The sequence below is a fragment of the Dermacentor albipictus genome, chromosome 5, assembly GCF_038994185.2.
Source record: "Dermacentor albipictus isolate Rhodes 1998 colony chromosome 5, USDA_Dalb.pri_finalv2, whole genome shotgun sequence".
Taxonomy (NCBI): Eukaryota; Metazoa; Arthropoda; class Arachnida; order Ixodida; family Ixodidae; genus Dermacentor; species Dermacentor albipictus.
In genome coordinates, this window is record NC_091825.1 from 50,339,536 (window position 1) to 50,359,361 (window position 19,826).

Sequence of the window (19,826 nt, forward strand, 5' to 3'; positions counted from 1 at the left end):
ACCGACACAACCCAAAAGTTAGAGAAGGCCGCTGTTGGCATCTTTACAAATCAGCTGAAGTGATCTTTTGCTCTTCATCTCGCTGTTTAGTTTACCCTGCAACATTTCTTGCACAATTTCTGGCAATTATTCTGACCATCCTAAAATTGGATTCAAAGATATCAAATGTAATTCTTGTTACAGTTGCGCTTTCGCTCTGTACACGTTTAACTTCCAGTAATCGGTCACACCTGTTAAGCATATTTTCGACTCTTGCCCCAGACAATTGGTCTGAAGACCGTTTTTTCTGGATCCCCAGACATAGTGGAATCTTTTTAAACGAATCAGCTGACTCGCTCACATAATCATCACTAAAAGCTCCGGTTTTAAATGTTCTTCCTGATTTATCTTGTCTAAGAGGATCTAGATTTAAACGCCTTTTATTGCTGAATTGTAATGAATCATCCATACTTTACGCTGGTCATTTTCGGGTCCTAAAATTTTGGTGGAACATGAGCAAATGCTTTTCACGCCAATGCGAGGTGACGTCATCAAGCTTCCTCTTTAGCGTTGCCCACCAAAATTTTTACCTTCATAGATCTGGTTTATCCGTAACTAACCTCTGCTCTTTCTGCAATGAACCAGAAACTATCGACCATTTCTTTCTTTCTTGCCACCGCTTCTTCTCCCACCGCAGAACGTCCCTCATATTTTGAACTGGAAAACCGGGTTTAGCACTTACAACACCTTAAAAATTTTGTGTTTTGCTGCCTGTCAATTAATCACAAGCCATGGTTCGATGATTACTGCTCTGCACGATTATGTTCATTGAAGTATCCGGGAGGTAACGATGCTAGGGTAACGACCATGGGACTGTTTATTTCATTTTAATTGTTTAGTTTCTTAGTTTATTTTAAGTTATTTAGTTTATGTATAGGCCTACTCTCAAAATCTGCGTTACCAGTTTTTTGCCAAATCCTTCGTTCTTAATGTTCGCCTTTAAATTTGTGGTACGTTGTTAGGTACACCTTTCAATCCATCCGGCGTGGCCAATCCCCCTGGTGGGTGCGAGTAATGTTTTGAGGCGACAACAGCACCAGCAATATGATGCCTCTTCTTTGCGGAAGATATCTGTATATATCTGTATATACGTATGTATATAGTGCAACCGAAGGTGGTCTTCTTCGCACCGCTATCAGTTGCACTGCATTCCTCTAAGAAGCAGGACGTGTGTCGAGTCAGCTCCTGAGGAACGCTTCTAAATGTGGTGAATGCGGTGTAAATCATCTATTCGGGACGTGAAAGAGGTGAAACGTAATGTTAAAACGTTTCTCTCGCATTTGCCGCTAAATCCCCACCTAATAGTTTTAAATGCAAAAGCATTTCTATGGCTACCAAACGAGAAAACTGTCCGTTCGTCCTACCTTCGCCTAAGACGATGGCTTTCGAGATAGAGCCAGCCAGCTATGGAAGAAGACAACGACAAATGCGTGAGCAGTCACACGAAAATTTTGGGGTGGGCCAACTTGAAATTTGGAGGTAGACCAAGGTACATTTGGGAGTAGGCCAACTTGAAATTCGGGGGTGGGCCAAATTATATTTGGGGGTGGGCCAACTTAGATTTGAGGGTGGGCCACCCTAAACTTGGGCATGGACCAACTTTCGGGATAGGCCAACTTAAGTTTGGGGGTAGGCCAACTTGAAATTTGGTAGGTGACACCCGACTTGAAATTTTGGGGTGGCCCAATGTTCAATTGAACGCTGCTGAGTGTCCTTCCAGTTACGAACACCTTGCGGGCGAGTGCGTTGAGACGCTTGGCGCGTTTTCACTGGGCCTTCCCGAGGCGCAGTCAGGACGCAGGCGACAGCTTGTGTGGACAAGGAATGCGCGCATAAGACAGGCTTGCCTGAGGGACAGCGAGGGTGTCGTGGCACCACGGCGATACACTCGTCCCTCACGCAAGCCCTTACGCGTACTGCGGCCGCTGGCGTTCGACCGCTCTGCTCCGAGGCCCACTCGTGCCTGGCATTCCGGCGCAATTGGCACAACTGAATTTAAGGGGTTGGATGCGGCGAGAAATTTTGTGAGCTGCCTACTAAAGGCTAAGCACTCTTTGCCACTGGAAGGACCATGGGGTGACGTGCATAAGCTAGGAAAGGCAAGTAAGCAACATTAAGCAAAAAAAAAGTTACAGCCGAGTCAAACAATGCTTACGCTTTAGTAGACAAATCTCGAAATTTCTGTAGTTAACTTTTTTAATAAATAGAACGAAAATGGAGACGTTCTTTATGTGAAAACTGTTGGTAAATGGAGAGAGCTTGTTCCGAATCTGCACACGCACCTGGGCCAGCAGCAGGGAAAGCAGCGTTTGTCTCGGTTCTAGTTTTTCATGACCTGGCTACTGGCCAATGACTGCGAGTGCGTCAAAATTTTTACTAGACGTTCGTGAGTGCTATGGCCATTGTATTGCATGACATTTTTTGATAGCTCCGATGGCACTTTTGAAGGACATAGCCAATTTTCAGGCTAGTCCTCAGCAGCGTCCACGCTAAGCCTACCTCCCCGGCAAGAACGGAGGAGCGGAGCGAGACTCAGCTGGCGTGAGCTGCATACCAACATCGCCCGACGTCATCGACGAGCGTCACCACCCACTATATAACAGCACCACTGCTGTATTAATCCAAGAAAGCACCGAAACTTCTACCGTTACCTACCAACGACTACGAAATCGTTCTCAGGATCCGAGGCGCTATCGACTACAGGAAAAGCCACTCCTGCGCCCTAAGCGAAATCATCCTCAAGGCGACCGGCCTATCTTTCAACGGCCATACTGCTCAACACCAATTTTGCGTCAACAGCACCAGCAATGCCATCCTGGTGAGCACTCCAAATATGGATCTTGCCGGCTTCTACAACGCCGTCCGCACCCTCAACTTTAACAGAACTACCTACGAGGTGGCCACCCACGCAGCTGACCCCTCAGACACCTGTCGCGGTGTCATCCTCCTACCTGTCGACACACCCGAATAAGCCATCCTCCCGGTACTCATTAGCTATAATCCCGACCTCGCAATCGAAACCGTCAGGCGACTGGGCAACACCGAGCCATGCTCATTACCTTTCAAGGGAAGCACGTCCCCTACTATATCGACTACGAGGGTTGCGCCCTCCGCTATATTCCTTTCCGAGAGAAGAGTGAGGCTTGCACTCGCTTTCGCAAAGTTGGCCTTCGCCAGGACGTGTGTCCGTTCTCTACGGACATACGCTGCCCGAACTGGGGAACCCTCGACCCTTTCAAGGACTACAACTGCAGACTGGTGTGCATCGTCTGTAACGGTGCACAACCTTCGGGTTTTCAGCTGTGCAATCAGCGGTACAAGCCCAACCGATGTTCTCCAAGTCCAGGAGTACATAAGCAACTACAGTCTGAAATGCCAATGGTGGTCTCGGAAACAGGAGGTGCAGGGGGACCTTGAACCGTGTGGCCATCCATAAGCAACCTCATCCCGGCCGGAGGCACTGCCCAAACCCGCGCCAGGAGCAACAGCAAGACTTCAGGACTACACTCCGCCGCCTCCCTCACAGCCAGCAATACCCCAGCCCAGGTAAACTGGACTAGGGTTGTCTCCAGCTGCTCTTCGACATCTCACACCTCCAACCTTGAAACCTCTCTCCTTCTAAAGAATGCAAATGTCAGGGAGGAGATTCGCCAGCTATAACTGGCGCTTCAATCCAACCCACCACCCTCACGACCTCCTACCCTCTCATCACTGCAACCTCTCACACCATCATTTCCACCATAAACCCTTTACTCCACCTAACCGTCCTATCCCAGGCACGTTGCACTTCAATCTCTGCTACCTAAGCTACCCTCTCCCCCAACAAACGCAAAACCCACGCAATACCCTTCTTAGATTTAACGATAGAATTACCACACTTGAAATTAAAGTCTCCAAACTACAACAACACTTTATCACCTTCCAACAAAGCTCCGCCGGGCAGTTCGTCGCCCTTAGTGCAAACTCAATCGCTTTCTTGAGTCCGTCACGGCACAACTAGCCGCTCTCATCCAAGCCCTCACTACCCGCCGAACTATCTCATGACTCACCCTCCCGAGCAATGGCCAGTAGTCCTGCCCGCTCAGAACTCGTAGTCTGGCAGTGAAATTGCTGGGGGTTTGGTCAGTGTTCAGCAGTTCATTGCCAGTTGCAACAATCCGCCTGCCATCATTGCGTTACAAGAAACCCACATAACCACGCGATTCCCTAGTTACAATATCATGCAAACCAAATGCAACACCACACCTAATACAGCCGTACTCATACTTAAACACATAACCGCCACGCATTCACAATTCGTGGCCAACGACATAAGGCACGATTTTATCGAAATTCTTCCTCGCAAAATTCACACTCCAGCGTTATACATTCTAAACGTTTATTGTGACCCTAAAGACACAAATAATAAATTCGACACACCAATCGCCTATGCCTTCTATGCTGCCGGTAAACACCCGTTCCTAATTCTAGGAGACCTTAAAGCCCCTAACCAATTAGCGGGTGACTCCAGCAGTACACCCAAAGGCAGATATTTCTGGGCATACATAAAGAACCACCACCTTACACTCCATAATGACACTGACATAGCCTCACGACTTGGCACCAACGTTGACTGAGACATCTCGCCCGACCTAACACAGACACAGCAAGCCTATCACGTCCACTGGACAAACTTACAAATGAACTTCGGCAGCTATCATTGCATCATCCAAACCGCCTCACGCTTCCGCCACAAACTCCTCGCACCAAAGCACCTCAACCTCACTAAATGGAACCAGTTCCGCGCTGCAAGGAAACTGTCGGCCCCTACCGACATCACAGAATGGGTCCAGCAACTCCAAGCCGATGCATAGCTCGACACCACAACCCTCCGTTTTAACACACCACTCCCCACAGTCGATGCCCGGCACATACACAAGTGGGAAGCCAAGACATCCCTCCTGAAACGCTGGAAAAAGCGCTAACACAATCGAAGGTTGAGACCTAGAATAGTTCAGCTTGATCTCCAAATTTAAACATATGTCACGCAGCTTAGTATCCAGCAGTGGAGTCAAATATGCGACAGCATGCACTGTCAGATCAGCAGTAAGAGAACATGGCAGCTATTACGACACCTCATAGATCCCACCACCTCACGCACACATCACAACCACCACATAAGCAAACTTACACACTCACAAAGATAACTTAAGGAACTCTTTGCCGAAATTCGACAAAAACACCTTCCCCCAGCACGCCGTTTCTGCAATCCCCGCAACAATGGCGTGCCTAATCCGGATCTTACTGCACCAATCACAGAAGCCGAGGTGTACCACGCACTGACTAACCTCCACATGACCTCCGCTCCTGGCCCCGAATAGATTAATAACAATATGATCCGTAACCTGGATGACAATTCCACCAAGGCACTCACCACATCGTTTAACTACTGCTTCGACACTGGCACCTTTCCATTCTCGTGAAATGATGCCCAAAGTTATCTTTATTCCAAAACCCCACAAACGCGTTAACGCATCCAACCTCAGATCAATCTCACTCACTTCATTCATTGGCAAAACTTTCGAACACGTCAGTCTCAACCGCCTCAATAAATGCATTAAGGAGAACAACCTTCTTTCCCACCAGTGATGGCGCGATTCCGCCACACCCTATCGTGCTAGGACGTTATGCTTCGCTTGAAGCACGACATCTTGGCGTGCAATCCTACTCACGATGCACACGCTATTTTGGGTCTCCACCTTCACAATGCTTTTAATAAAGCAGATCATTGCGTCATACTTCGGGAGCAAGACCTCCTGAAGGTCAGCGAAAAGATCCACAATCACACTGCCACATTCATCTCCAACCATACCACGACAATATTTATTGGCGCGGAGCAATCCTCTGCCTATACCTTTGGGAGCTTTATCACCCCCCCAGAGGTCCGTGCTATCTTTACTGCTTTTCAGCCTTACACGCTCCCTTTAAACCACCCCAGGGCTGCATTTCTTACTTTACGCAGACGACTCCCTCTCTTGGTCACAGCTGGCTCAGACGGTGAGATTCATGACATCCTGCAAGCCGCCGCCGATAAGGTGGAGGCCATTGCGGGATGCATGAATCTCATCTGTTCCCCGAGGAATCGGAACTACTCCTTCCTGCCTACACCGGCAACCATAGACGCACTCCCGACATCGACATTCTACTCGGCAACAAACAAGTCCCCAGGGTAGACAGGCTCAGGATTGCCGGTCTGCATGTTCAAAGCAATCGACACAACACGCACACACTCCAGACACTCCAAACCACCGTCGACAACACTCTGACACTCCTCGGCCGCGTGTCCAACAACACCGGCGGTCTGGGGGAAAACGCTTCTCAGACTAATACAAGTCTTTGTCATCACAGAAGTTATGTAAGGGAGAAGAAGAGGAAAGGTGTGGGGAGGAGACGAAGAAGACGTGAGAAAAAACAAGGATGGCTACCTTGTCATCTTGACGTATCTCAGTTTTATTACAAATTTGGCGTGGTCGACAGGATAGGATTAGAACCTGTGTTGTGCACCTCATCCGCTTCGTTTCACCGAGGACCATTGGCTTGAACGTTATGGGAATCTGCGCAGATGGCGACAGACACACGAGTGTGGCAAGCCTTTTCCACGGAGGACGGCTGTTGTGTGAGCACTGATCCCTTGTTCAAAATGCTCACGAACGACCTTTTGCTATCGGCGGTACAACGTAACCATGTACGACCAGCATGAGTGAACAAGGCCGAATATATGAGAGAGCGCAAGACATCTTACATCATATAATGGAACTCGAGCAGAGAAACAGCGAACACCAGCAACAAATACTAGAGGTCGTGACGAAAAACGTCCTCCAGCATTCCCGGAGCCCATCGGTGGAACCGGTAAAACCGGATGTTTTCGACGGTTCGTCACCTGCAAGCGAACAAGCTTGGCTGATTATTTAAAAGTACGCGTGCGACCAAAATGTTTTGCGACATGACCTTGACAAGCTTATGAATATGCGCTTGTACGTAGGAGGCATAGCAAAAACCTGGCATGACTTGAGAATCACCCAAAGAGCGCACCGGCCGTGGGCTGAGTAGAGAGAGAGTTTTTTGACGTCTTTCTCCGAAAATAAGCTCCAGAGCTGGGGCAGCGCTATAGCCTTCAAATATCCGGCACTCTGGTAGAATACTTTTTTGAGAAGAGAAGGCTGCTACATATTGCTGACTCCACGTTATCGGACTCGTCGCTCGTAGCTCTGATTATATTAGGATTGCCGAAGAGCATGCAGCGTGAGGTACAATTACGAACTCCACATACTGCTGATGACTTGGTTACAAATATGTAATATTTATGCACTTTGCAGCATCAAGAGAGTGCTTCTAACGGCTACAGTACTTCATCGAATGAATATCAAACACTGCGATGTAAAAACGGGACCAAGTTGATATCGGGAGGTCACCCTCTCTCATTTAAAGAGACTATCTTTCTTGCCGATCGTGCCAAGCTTGTGTACATTTCTGTGCAAGCAAATGGGAGGGACGCAAGGCTTTAGTTGATAGCGGAGCTTCGATAACAGTTGTAAACAAGAGCGAAATTCCGGACCTAAGCATCATGGAATGTTATCCTGTAACAGTGTATGGTTACGACGGCAACAAACAGACGTATAATGAATGGGCGGAAGTGTTGATGACCTATAAAGGACAAGGCACATTAACTGAGGCTCTCGTACTCAGTGGAATAAAATATCAGCTGCTCTTGTCTCGCCCAGTCATGCAACAGCTACGACTTAACCTCTACTGGGATGGGGAAGTCATTTTTCGAGATGACCGCAAAATGTCTTCGGTTTCACTTGCTGAACATCAACGGAAGCCCACTACAGCGGTGGATGCTATCACGCTGTATCCAGAGCTAATATGCGTCGGGGGCTATCCAAACGCCACGTCAAAGTTTGAAGTACCATTTGAACTTTGCGACAAGACTGTAGTGAAACGCAAGGCTTACAATATGTCGCGAGAGAAGAAGCATTGGTTGAAGGAAGAAATACAGAAGATGCTCGATGGTGGTGTAATGCGCCCATCAATTTCTGCCTTCGTTTCTCCGATCACTATTGCTCCTAAAGGAGATGGCACATTTCGTCTCTGTACTGATTACAGGCAGGTCAACAAACAGACTGACTTATTTCCCTTTGCAATGCCACTTATCGACGAAATCATCAATGAAACCGGGGGCTGTTAGATCTTTTTTTTTGCGCTTGGACCTGTGCAAAGGCTTCTGGCAAGTACTACTGTCAGGGGAGACTAAAAAGTTTTCCGCCTTCCTGACACCATTCGACATATACGAATATAACAGGCTACCTTTTGGCTCGAAGACCTCACCCGCATAGTTCCAGAAGATGATGAACAATGTTCAAAAATCATATATCGGAATTTTTGGCAATGTTTACATTGATGACATCATAGTGTATTCTAGGTCTGAGCAGGAGCACCCCGAACACCTGGCGAAGGCCTTACAAGCACTCAGCAATGCCAATCTGACGATAAATGAAAAAAAGAGTGATTTCTTTCAGCCCGAGGTCCTTTTTATAGAGTGGGGTAGAGTATTCGACAGTGCTACCAAAAGTACCAAGCAAGAGTCTGTACATCGGATTTCCACACTTAAGAAGCCGCACGACCTTCATTCGCTGCGAGTTTTCCTTGGACTAGCAGGCCACTTCAGGGCTTTCATCAAGGATTTTGCTATGACAAAGTGCCTGACCGAGTTGACAGAAAAAGATGTTCCTTTTATTTGGTCCGATGATTGTGAAGCAGCATATCAAGAACTAGTGCGCCGCATCTCGTCTGACCCTGCACTAGTTCTACGCGACTTCAGCTTGCCGTACGAAATGAACACAGACGCATCACATTATGGTACAGGGGCAGTGCTGTATTAGCGGGACTGCAGTTCTCCACTAAATTGACAACTTCATGTCGTAGGGTACTATTCCTACACCTTTAACACTTCTCAGCTCAACTACTCTACGACGCAGAAGAAGGCCCTTGCCGTCCTCATGGCAGTGCGATACTTTAGATCGTACACATACGGCAGAAAATTCAAACTGTATACGGACCATCAGGCTCTGACCTATCTCCTCAGTCAGTCGGAGCCAAGAGGAAGGCTGGCGCGCTGGATAAACAAACTTCAGCAGTCTGATTTTGAGGTCATCCACCGGGCAGGCAGCGGATTGACGGATGCAGATGCGTTATCTAGACTGGCGGTCAAAGTTACACATGAAGCGTTAAACATGACGAAACTATGGGAATGATCCGAAAGTCTACAGTTTGCACTGCCATAGTTCAGGGCTCACGCATCACTTAGACACATTCTCCGGAAATGTGAGGTTATAGGCAGAGAAAATGAAGTTTTCCGAGGTGAATCTGTGGCGCGGTGGACGGCCGCGCTGCGCAGCTGAAACCTCCAAAATCAACTATGGGCCATCCAGCAAGACGCAGACGGAGGAGACGTATTCACGTGCTGCACCGTCTGACACGGAACAAAGATCTGTTCCGTCCCGCGGATCCACAATTTTCCGGTGAAAAACTGTCAGCGGAAATAAATAATAAACGAATCACCTTAGAAACAATTAACGGAATACAGTATGGCCCTACAGGCCTTTTGTCATTCACTTAATCTCTTTTATCACCTCGTAGTCGAGAGTAGGTGGTCCCGGTTGTCCGTGAAACTTCAGGCGTTCGTGCACCTCTCGCTTTTACACAATACGCAACGCCATACAAGCACTTACTGCCGTCTAGCTGGGCCGATTTCGAAACAAGTGTAATGTCACGCACCCGGTTTAGAAAAAGTTGCAGTTTTTCCCGAAAGGTGAAGCACCGATTGCGATAGCAAATTAGTACATAGCTATACGAAGTAAGGATAGTAGTTTTATCGGCTGTATAACCTTGTAAACATTCGCTAAGTAAACTAACAATGCTATATTGTGTCAACATGACTGAACGAGGACACAGAAAAAAAACAGACACACAGAGACAGCGCTGTCTCGGTGTGTCTCTTTCTCTCTACGTGCTCGTTCAGTCGCGCTTACACATTATATCATGGATTCAGGCCAACCGCCAAATGTAACTTGGTCAAGCCCCAAATTTCAAGTTGGCCCACCCCCAAATTTAGTACCACTGCCCGCGCGTTTGCATCGCCGTCTTTCAGAGCTGGCTGGCTCAACCTTGCAAACGATCGTCTCACGCGAAGGAAAAATGGACGGACAGTTTTCTTGTTGGGTAACTATAGACATGCTTACGCATTTCAAATATACGCGTGTCAGTATCTTTTCACACTGTGGTGCAAGAGAAAGCCGCAAATGAGTGGAAGATAAATCAAGGCGTCGTAGGCAGTGGCTGAAACAAGAGAAAAATAAAATATACTGGTGGTAGTTGTCCTGAAAGAAGGAAAGTGTGTGCTTCCACTGAAGCGTGTACGGATTTTAGAAGGGAAGCTTCCTTGTCAACGAGAACGTGCTACGCCGAAATGAAGTACTACAGACAAAAGCTGAACGCTGTGCAACGTGTGGCTCCGTGCATGATTGACATGTGGCAAAATGCCACAAAGAGGCAGCCAATGCATTTGCAGAAAAGGCAGAACAGAAAAGGCGCAAGCATCAAGACAGCTGCACCACGTCGCATCAAGCTGTGGGCGTTACGTACCAAAGTTTTCATGGAACAGATGACACGCATCAGAGTAGGTTTGGTATTCGAGGCATTCTCAAGATGTATCGTATTGTCAATTGTTGAACCTTGTTGAATTTCCTCACGTTGACATTTAGAGCACTGGGCAGACATCGCATTGCCTCACCATGATCAACGGCCAACGCAATGCTCTTTTTTTTATTTAGACAGTCGGATTCTCCCGGTTCACGCCAGTAGAAGCACACCGGAGAGCGCAAAGCCGCACTGCTCTAGCCATGGTCAACAGCCCTCACAATGCTTTGTTTTAATTGGAGAGTCGGATTCCTCCGGTCCATGCCAGTTGAAGCTCACCGGACAGGACAATGCCGCACTGCTCTATCGGCAATGCTATTTATTTTCTTCCCCTTTGGTGTACAGGGGTAGCCATGCTGGAGCCAGGAACCACAGAGCAGGCCGAAGTTGGCCAGTTTCAGAAGGCTTCTCGGATTTCCAGGTCACCTTAACTTGCAGTTGGTATGCGTAGTTGCTTTGGTCCACTGTTGGTTCCAACAGGCTTACAGAAAGCCTTCCTCGGTTTACTAGAAATTAAAAGAAAGAATTAAAGACAGAAGACACAAAAAGTGAAGCATGCTGAAAAAAGAAGTGGTAAAGGACGTGCCGAAGAGACTAGCCATCGGGACGATGCTCTCGCACAGTTGGCAGAGCACCGGAGAGGCTTTGTGCACGGACATTTCTTCCCGATCGGACCAGCTAAGTGGCCTGAATATATAAATGGCATTTAACCATGAAAACAATGCAGCAGCTGGAAAAAGGGTAGGCACATGAAAGTGACATAAAGTATACATGTTTGTGTGGCACACTATCCGAATAACCCTTATAAAGACTGTAATCAAGGACCTAGAGGTTATGTACATTGCTGAAAAACCGTGATTCCTAAGTTGTAAACGTAAGATGCCCAAGGGTACCAATAAACTATATTATTGAGGATGTACGTTTTTATTTCGGCTATTACTTATTACCTATTACATTACATTACCTATTACATTACCTATTACCCATTACCTTGTGCTTTTCAGTTACATTCACCATTACGTTTATATTAGGCTAGCGCTAACGCACAGGAGCTAAACAATTTTTTTAGTAAGTTAGGGTGCGGTTTGAGAAAAAAAGTTGAGTACTCGGTGATTTTAAAAAAAGAAGAAAAAAGAAGAAATTGAAAGAGGGGGAAAAATGTTATACGGGCTGAGACACAAGGATGGCCTCAATAGTGCTGCCAATACCCTAGATCAAGCGATCACTTATTTATAAAAACGGTTGAGGCCGATAAGTCGGCCAACCAAAGTGCGTGCCGCAAGCCAGGCCAATTCCCATTCTTTTAAGCCAATTTCTTTGGCAGCCCTATTGGTGCTGGGACAAAGGAGACCGCGTGCGCCAAACGCCAGCCCTAGGACCTTCACCTCCTTTCCAGGGCACTTGGCCTGAAGTACCGGCACCAAGGCCTGGTACTTTTGGTGTTTCGCAGCACGCATTCCTTCCAGTGTTTCTGTTCTGGCATCCCAAGCGATCGCCACATCCAAAATGAATGCTTTTTCCTTGAGCTCGAGAACAATGTCAGGCTTAAGCCTGGTGTTGTCCCCGGTTACAAGGAGGCGCTCGCTCGAAATCTCAGCATCCTTGTGCTTTTCCCGCAGTTTAGTGATGAGTGCCTGAGAGATGAAGTTATGCCGAGAGCAACGCGGCTAGTGGACGGATGGACGCACCTGGACGATGTGATATGTGGCTTCCTGTGCCTGATGGCACCTTCTACAAAGCTTGGCCGAATCGTCATTCGAATGCCGATTAGAGAGCGTCCTAGTTGGAAATAGGTTGGTACGCAGGCGCAAGGAGCGGATGCGATCACCATCTCCCATAATCCTGGTATCTGGCCGAAGCCACCCATTTCCAAGCAGATCGCTCTCAAAAGCAAAGAGGCTTTTATTTGTGTAATTTTTCTTCCAATCCTCCAAATGTGTTTTGCGCGCCCGCTGTAGAGCTTTTTGCAAGGATTTAGGCTCTACAAGGCCAGCCGCTATACACATCTTTTCTTCAAGGGCCTCCTGGTCTCCACGAAGCGATCCTTCCAGCACCGCATCCACGATTGGGGAGCCTAGGCGCTGGAGCCGAGCGAATGCTTTTATCTGGCATTCAGCCGCCATTCACGATAGCTCCAGCACGCCAAGCCCCCCTGCTCGATGAGGAGTATGCATGATAATGTCTGGAAAAGATGCAGGGAGATGTAGGATTCTCTTAAGCTCCTGGCGTATGTCGCGGTGTAGTTTCCGGGTTAACGACTGAACTGTCATAGAGCTGGAGGCGGCATACATCAATTTTGGAACCAATAGGGTTGAGATGCAGTTAAGTTTTTGGAATGGCTTCAATTGGGCCGAATTAATTAGATTAAGATCCCGTCGAATGGTATCAATTGAAGCCGTCGGGTGTTTGTTCACAAAAAGGTCAACTCCCAGGTATCGAATGGGTTCGTTATGACCCTTTGGGACGATCATGGCAACCCCAACTTTTAGGTCAGGAATGCCATTGTCAAACCATTTCAACCTGTTGGAGTCGAACCGCCAACTAAAATATTGGGTTTTGAGTGAATATAATGCCAATCCGATTTTTTTGAAGTGACTCTCTGCAACCTCCTGGTTTCTGTGCAGTTCTTCGTATGACGAGGCGACACATAACAGATCATCGGCATATGTCATTGCAGCGATCGTTGGACCATTGAACGCATAGCCGAAAGCCGAGGAGTTCAGGTCGTTTAATAGGGGGTCGAGAGTGAGATTAAACAGAAACTGAGACAAAGGGTCGCCCTGTTTAATGCCCCTATGGACATACACTCTGACATTGTCCGTTTTTCCTCTATAATTATGTATATGTGGTTTCCTGGGAAGTGTACATATCTCTAATGCTTTCCAAGTAAGCGATATGGCAGCCGCTCTCCTCAAGAGCCGTAAAAAGGGCGTGATGACTGATTGAGTCGAAGGCTTTCCGCAAATACAGAGAGGCTGCGAAAAGCGGCCTGTGAAATTTCTTTGCGTGCTTCATGATGCCCTGTAAAAGGAGGAGATTTGATTGCGCAGCCCTGTCGGGAGAAAAACCACTTTGTAATTTATTGAAGTTATAGGAATCTTGTAATCTCATAAGAAGCAGTCTAGAAAAAGTACGAACAATCACTGAGGAAATAGTGATTGGTCGAAGCTCAGCCGCAGAGGCCGCATCGCAACCTTTGGGAATGAAGATTGTTCTGGACTGTCGGGAATCATCAGGCAAACGCCGGAAACACAGAAAATTATTAAAGATAATCGTCCATATGGCGCTCGGCATTTTTTTCATCTCTCGGATGGTTAGGCCATCCGGACCTGGTGCCGAGCCGACGCCCATGTTTTTCATAGCCATTTCAATTTCGGCCTCGGAAAAGAGGTTGGATTCATGAGGTAACGAATTCGCTTTTATACTTAGTTTATCTGCAGTTACTGAATCCGATCCCAAGATGTCATCAAAGATGTCGTGGATATCACTCATCTCAATTTCCCCAAGTTCTCCCTGCTGACGCACTAATTCTTCTAAGAGAACCTTCGGACCTAGGTTGTATAGACGCTGGTGTTCCTTATATTGCCGCCGTGTGAATTCTCTAGACTTTTCATTTTTGTTTCGAATGAGGCGGCCTTTGGCGTTCTTCGCCTGTTTCGGTTTTCTGGGCTTCACTCCAAAATGTCTGTAAATGATGGCTAGATCCGACATTGTTATTGGAGTATTGCAAGCATTTTCTGCCAACCCTGGATAATTAATATTAGAGTCTAAGAAGATCTGATTGACATCCTCATCATCTAATGATTCCACCGTGGGAGGTGCTTCATTATCGTAGTTCTCCTCAGGAGACAAGGTGGAAGGCTCATTATTATTGTCAGTTTGGCAGAGCTCAGACTCTTTGGCCAAAAGGTCTCTAAATCGTTCAATCTTTCTTAAACCGTTATTTGCATCTAAAGATCTTGACGGATAAACAGCAGCTAGTTTTTTATTTATGTAATTCTCACTGGGAGGAAGGGACAGCTCAGTTCTGGCCAGAATCAGTATCTGCGGCGTCATCCACCTGCAGTAAGAGCTTGCAGCAGGCACCGCTGCCGACTTTACTCTACCCTGCCCCTATGAATCCGGATTCGGAGGCGTACTTGCAAGCGACCCGGGCGGCTGAATAAGACTGAGGTTGTTAAAAGAGTCATCAATACTCTTACTAAGTAATTTACTTGTTTCTGAGGCAGGAAGCGCCGAAGACGTAGGGCTGCACCCGTCCCGGAAAGAAAGACCGTGGCACGAGCTTGAAGCAGGTACAGGCCTTGGGCGTTGCTCGTGGATCGGAATTACGTCGCCGCCGCTCTCCTCGCTCTGTGCCCCGTTCCTAGGGCCATCGGGGCGGCCGGCTGTTAAGGTCAAAGGGTGGTGGGGAGCAGGCGTACTCGGCTGAGCCGGGTGCTCATCGAGCCCCTCTTCGGCCAGAGTGGGCGAAAGAAGTCCAGCAGCGCTGTCCCCAGCTAGCCGGCGGGCCCGTTCGTCATCACAGCTTTGTGGTATTGAAGATGAATACTTGGCTAGATCCCCCTGAGCGGCTCCAGCGATCTCAAGGTCGCGAGCAACTTTTTGCTTTGCATACCCTGGGGGCACACCGGCATCGCCGGCAGGGGGCAGTGGGCGTGACATTGTCTCCACTAGGTGTTGGAGGCACCGGACCAGGGGCAGATGACATGTCCCCACTTGGGGGGGAGGGGGAGGAGGAGAGTGACACGGACAAATTCATGGATCGGCCTGACTTCCTGTGTGCACTGGCACCCAAAGAAGGATGCGAGCCCCCCGTCTCCAGTCAGCCACGCAGAGAGATTTTAATTCTGTCTCTTTCCGGCATGCTAGATTCAAATTGTAGGAATTGAGCCGATCGAATTAGGGATTTTACGTCCGCCGCCGAACGTGCCGGAAGATTGAAACTTAACTGATAGACACTGGCAAGCGAGCCCAACTGCGCCCTTGCGGCGACGACAGCCGCATCTCCCGCTCCGACCAAGCCGGCTGACCCCCCCCTTCCGGAGTGCCCTTTCCCAAACCACCCTTGTTTACATTTTGGTGACGGACGTTTTGTGCCTTACAACACCTGTATCCTGAGCCTCCTGAAGCCATGTGTCCGGAGTTCGTTGCAGTGCCTTTCTTATGAATAATTCTACTTGTACAGTGGCTTTCACCAGTCGCGGGCTGCGAAGCGGACAATTTTTTAAGGCATTTAGTGAAGTGGGCTGATGCCGATTGAGAGGTGTTGTAACTGAATGAGTTGCAGCTGCTGCATTGCCATGTTACAGTATTTTTGTGTTTGCTGGTGACGTGATGCTCGACCTTTACTCTTGAAGAAAATTGTGCCGAACACACAGGGCATATATTACGAGGAGGCGGGAAACTAAGTATTACTTCCTCGTGTTGGATTGTAAAGAAGCACTCTTCATCTCTTCGGAAGTTACTTGCGATTTCTGCCAGCTAACTAGGCTCTCGGCACTCGAGCTTGTATGTGTTAAGGAGGAGTCCTTGTTCTGAGAGCAGTATGGGATGTTAGCAGCAACCGATCGTGATGAGCCCAGGAATGCACACAGACTACATTTCCACTTAATGATTAACCCATGGTTACTTTTGTAGTGCCTCTCCAGTAGTGCCATTCTGCGCTCGGTGACCCTGCTTAAATGGCAGTCCAAATGAGAATGAGGGTACATTAGTATGTGGACGTTAGAAGCCATTTTAACTTGTTAATTAGGAGAGTGAGAACAAGGGTAAGCCCAGTGCTCCATATCCGCCTCCGATTAGTGAGTTACAGAGTTAGAGGTAAATGCGGGGAAAAAACATGGAGCAGCTCTTAATGGGGAGAAAAGAAAAGAAAGGAGAGAAGGGAAGAAAAAGGATTGTTTGTATTTTTTGTTAGTGGGAATCGAACCATTAACCTGAAGGTTCATACAGAAATGGTTGCCTAGCGGCCTAACGCAGCATGCCGGTAGCCCGTTCGAAGCTCGAGTTCTCTTGTCTATGGACGTTTCAAGGAAAACTGTGAGCGTCAGAATGTCCGGGGTCGCAAGCCCTCGCGATCAAAAGAGGATTGTAGGCCACTTGGAGGAGGCAAAAACCCGTGAATGTTTAATTTTTATTCCCCTCCCCCCCTTTTGCTCTAACAGCAGTAGCGGCAGAACCATTTTAAGTCAGAAAAAGGCGCTTTTCTAGAAAAAAAAATATAAGGCACGAGGGGTCGCAAGCCGTACTTTGTAGGAAGGAGATGCTAACAGCATAGCAGTGCCGGGTTTCGGACCATTCCACTGAGTTTAACGTCACCAGCGCCACTTGTCGCCTTTGGCGTGCACTGCAGCGTTTTTTCCTGGTCTGGCTTTTGTGTCCTTCAGACACCAGATGGCACGCCACTCACTAAGCGGTCAAGTTTCGCAATTACCAGGAAAATGTAAAACAGGAAGGAAATGCAATACAGTGACATGGCGACTCGGTAGAAGACGTCCAAACGAGAATGCATGAAAGCCTGCTCCCGAGCCGCCAGTGCTGCGTTTACTAAGGCAGTAGCCCGCCATTTATGCGACGCACGCTACTGGAATGAGACCATGATTATTTTAAGAAGTAGGCTACCACTAGCAACATACTGCAAGTGCTGGTGCATTCCGATAGGATGCGACTTAATCTCGAATTCATTCAGAAAGCCTTTAAGGTATTCCACGGCAAAAATGAAGCCGGATTTGAAAGGATAAGTTGGACTGTTATTTAACCTATAACTTTAAGAAATAGAAGGGAAAAAAAGGAAAGAAAATTGGCTGCCTCTCACGTCATCGGGAGCGGATACCAGGCCCTGGGCATGGCCGCAGGCTAAGCCGCACATGGATCCAGACGACTCTGGAGTATGGCAACACACAGTAGACTGGGGCTGCCAACGCGCATGCCTTGCATATGTATGCCCCCTGGCTCCGCCCCACGACGGGTACTACGCCCTTTTGAATTGATCAGAGATTCGTAGCTGCCCTGTGAACCAAGCGAGTGCGCGCTGGGCAGAAAAGAAAGCAGGATGACTGGATGGTTTGTGCTTGCGCTGTAGTCTTGTGTTTGGTGAAACGTATATACGGAGATTAATACATGATTCAAGGTATGTTAAGGGCTATGGTAAGCTTTTATAGTCTGTCGTTCTCAGTACTTTTCTCCTTTCATGATCCCGGGCAAGTAGCCCGAAACAAGGTGTGTTTGTCGTGCATATAGCTCACCTTACCTTTATTCTTCTACTAGGATGTGAAGACTTTGGTAACCAGTATTCTGGTCCAAATGTGTAAAGACGCATCTGATGTATCCATTAGATGGTTTAGTAAAGATGCAGAGGATCCACATGGAGAAACCTTTGCGCAAAGGGGCATCCAGCAAAGCTCCAAGCTGCCTTCGGAGTAAAACGTTTAGAATATGTACAGCGCTGTCCATCGTACATGTATACCCTGCCGTCGTCAAATGTGCCAGCTGGAATTCTACGAGAACAAGGGGGAGAGTGTACATACGTGCAGTACCTGACTTCGATGGAAAGCAGTGCCAGCGTCACCGAAGGGTCGCTTTTATGATGAAACGGGCATCTTGAAGTTACTGTACACTTTAAATGTGTTGTAGGCGAAAAGTTAGGCCACAAAGAACGTAAAATGGCCCCAAAAGTTCACCTTTGGAAACGAAGAAATCAACAGAAATGACCCAGCGAGAACTTTAAATGTTTTCAGTCAGTTTTTATTATTGCGCGTACATCAGCGCCGTAGAGTAGCTCGCTGTTGGCGTTGCGGTAAATACCATGAAGGTTCCGAAAGCAAGTTGCGTCATCTATTTTCTTTTTTGAAAGAGAAGATGGTACACTAAGTGAAACAAACGATAGCCATAAGAATCCACGCCCGTTGCTGGTTCAATGACTGAAGGAACGCCAGTGGAGGAGGAATGACGCAAGCGCAGAACGCCGAAGAAGAGAGAGTAGCAGCAGACCGGCTTGGCGGAGGTTATTCCAGTACAAATCACGATGGCATACATACGTGTGCTGATAACGTGGTCGCCAATGGAAGTGCGTGCTGTTATGCTCTATGAATGGGCACCTGTTCCCTGCGTTGAAAGCCGCAATCTCGGGACGTTGCTTCCAAAACAATCCTCACATGGAACAGACTGTGCGACAATTCCTTGCATCGCAGCACCGAGCTTTACTAGAGTGGTTTCTTCAATCTGAATGCACGCTGCTACAAATGCTTCAGTGTTGGTGGCGACTATGAGAAAAAATAGTGCAAGGTGTGTAGTTCATGATGCTATGGTGTATTGTTTGGCAATAAAGCTTCCATGTGAAAATAAATGACGAAACTTACTTTCGGAATGTCGCTCGTACTCCCGTTCCCGCGCAAGTGTAACAGGGTTCAATGCCCTGCCACCTTTACTTTTTTGAAGGCGATGTCTTCCTTCACGAGTTATCGCCACTTTTCCATATCAGGTAGGCCTGTTTCTAGCCTCGGATTCCAGCCACTTTCGTGGACTGATTTCCGAGATACTGCTGTAGTTTAAAGGGGAGACAGAACTGATGATGATAATAATATCAATGTTGATGATGTTAATAATTATGAGCCATGTCATTTATTCTAAGAGCCTCACTCATCGTGACTTTGATGATGATGAATTTAGCGATAATAACTGTTGATGAAAAGTTGGAAAACGATCCAACCTCTAGCTGAGGTCGATCAAACTTACTAGTGCCAGCGCTGCCATCATCATCACTTACATGGTTTATATGCCACATCTTCACGCCGAACTTGCCCATCAGTACATTATCTTTCATCTACTTCAACTAGGTATTAAATCGCCTTCCATCATTTTTTTGCAACGATGTAGTTATTGCGACTGGAAGCGTTCGAAGACGTTATATGCCAATCTTTACGGTTTTATAAACAAGCCAAAACATTATATAAACTCTTACTTTTAGAGAATGTAGGTAATATACGACGCAATATGTAGGAATATTTTTAGGTGAGTGCTTCATTTAGGGGTCACATTAAAATAGCTGA

At 47.5% G+C, this 19,826-nt stretch overlaps 1 protein-coding gene across 6 annotated transcripts in view; it reads left to right on the top strand.

Moving 5' to 3' along the window:
• Positions 1-19,826, top strand: part of LOC135899217 (hepatocyte growth factor receptor-like) — a 204,556-nt gene that overhangs the window by 59,388 nt on the left and 125,342 nt on the right. The window lies entirely within an intron of this gene.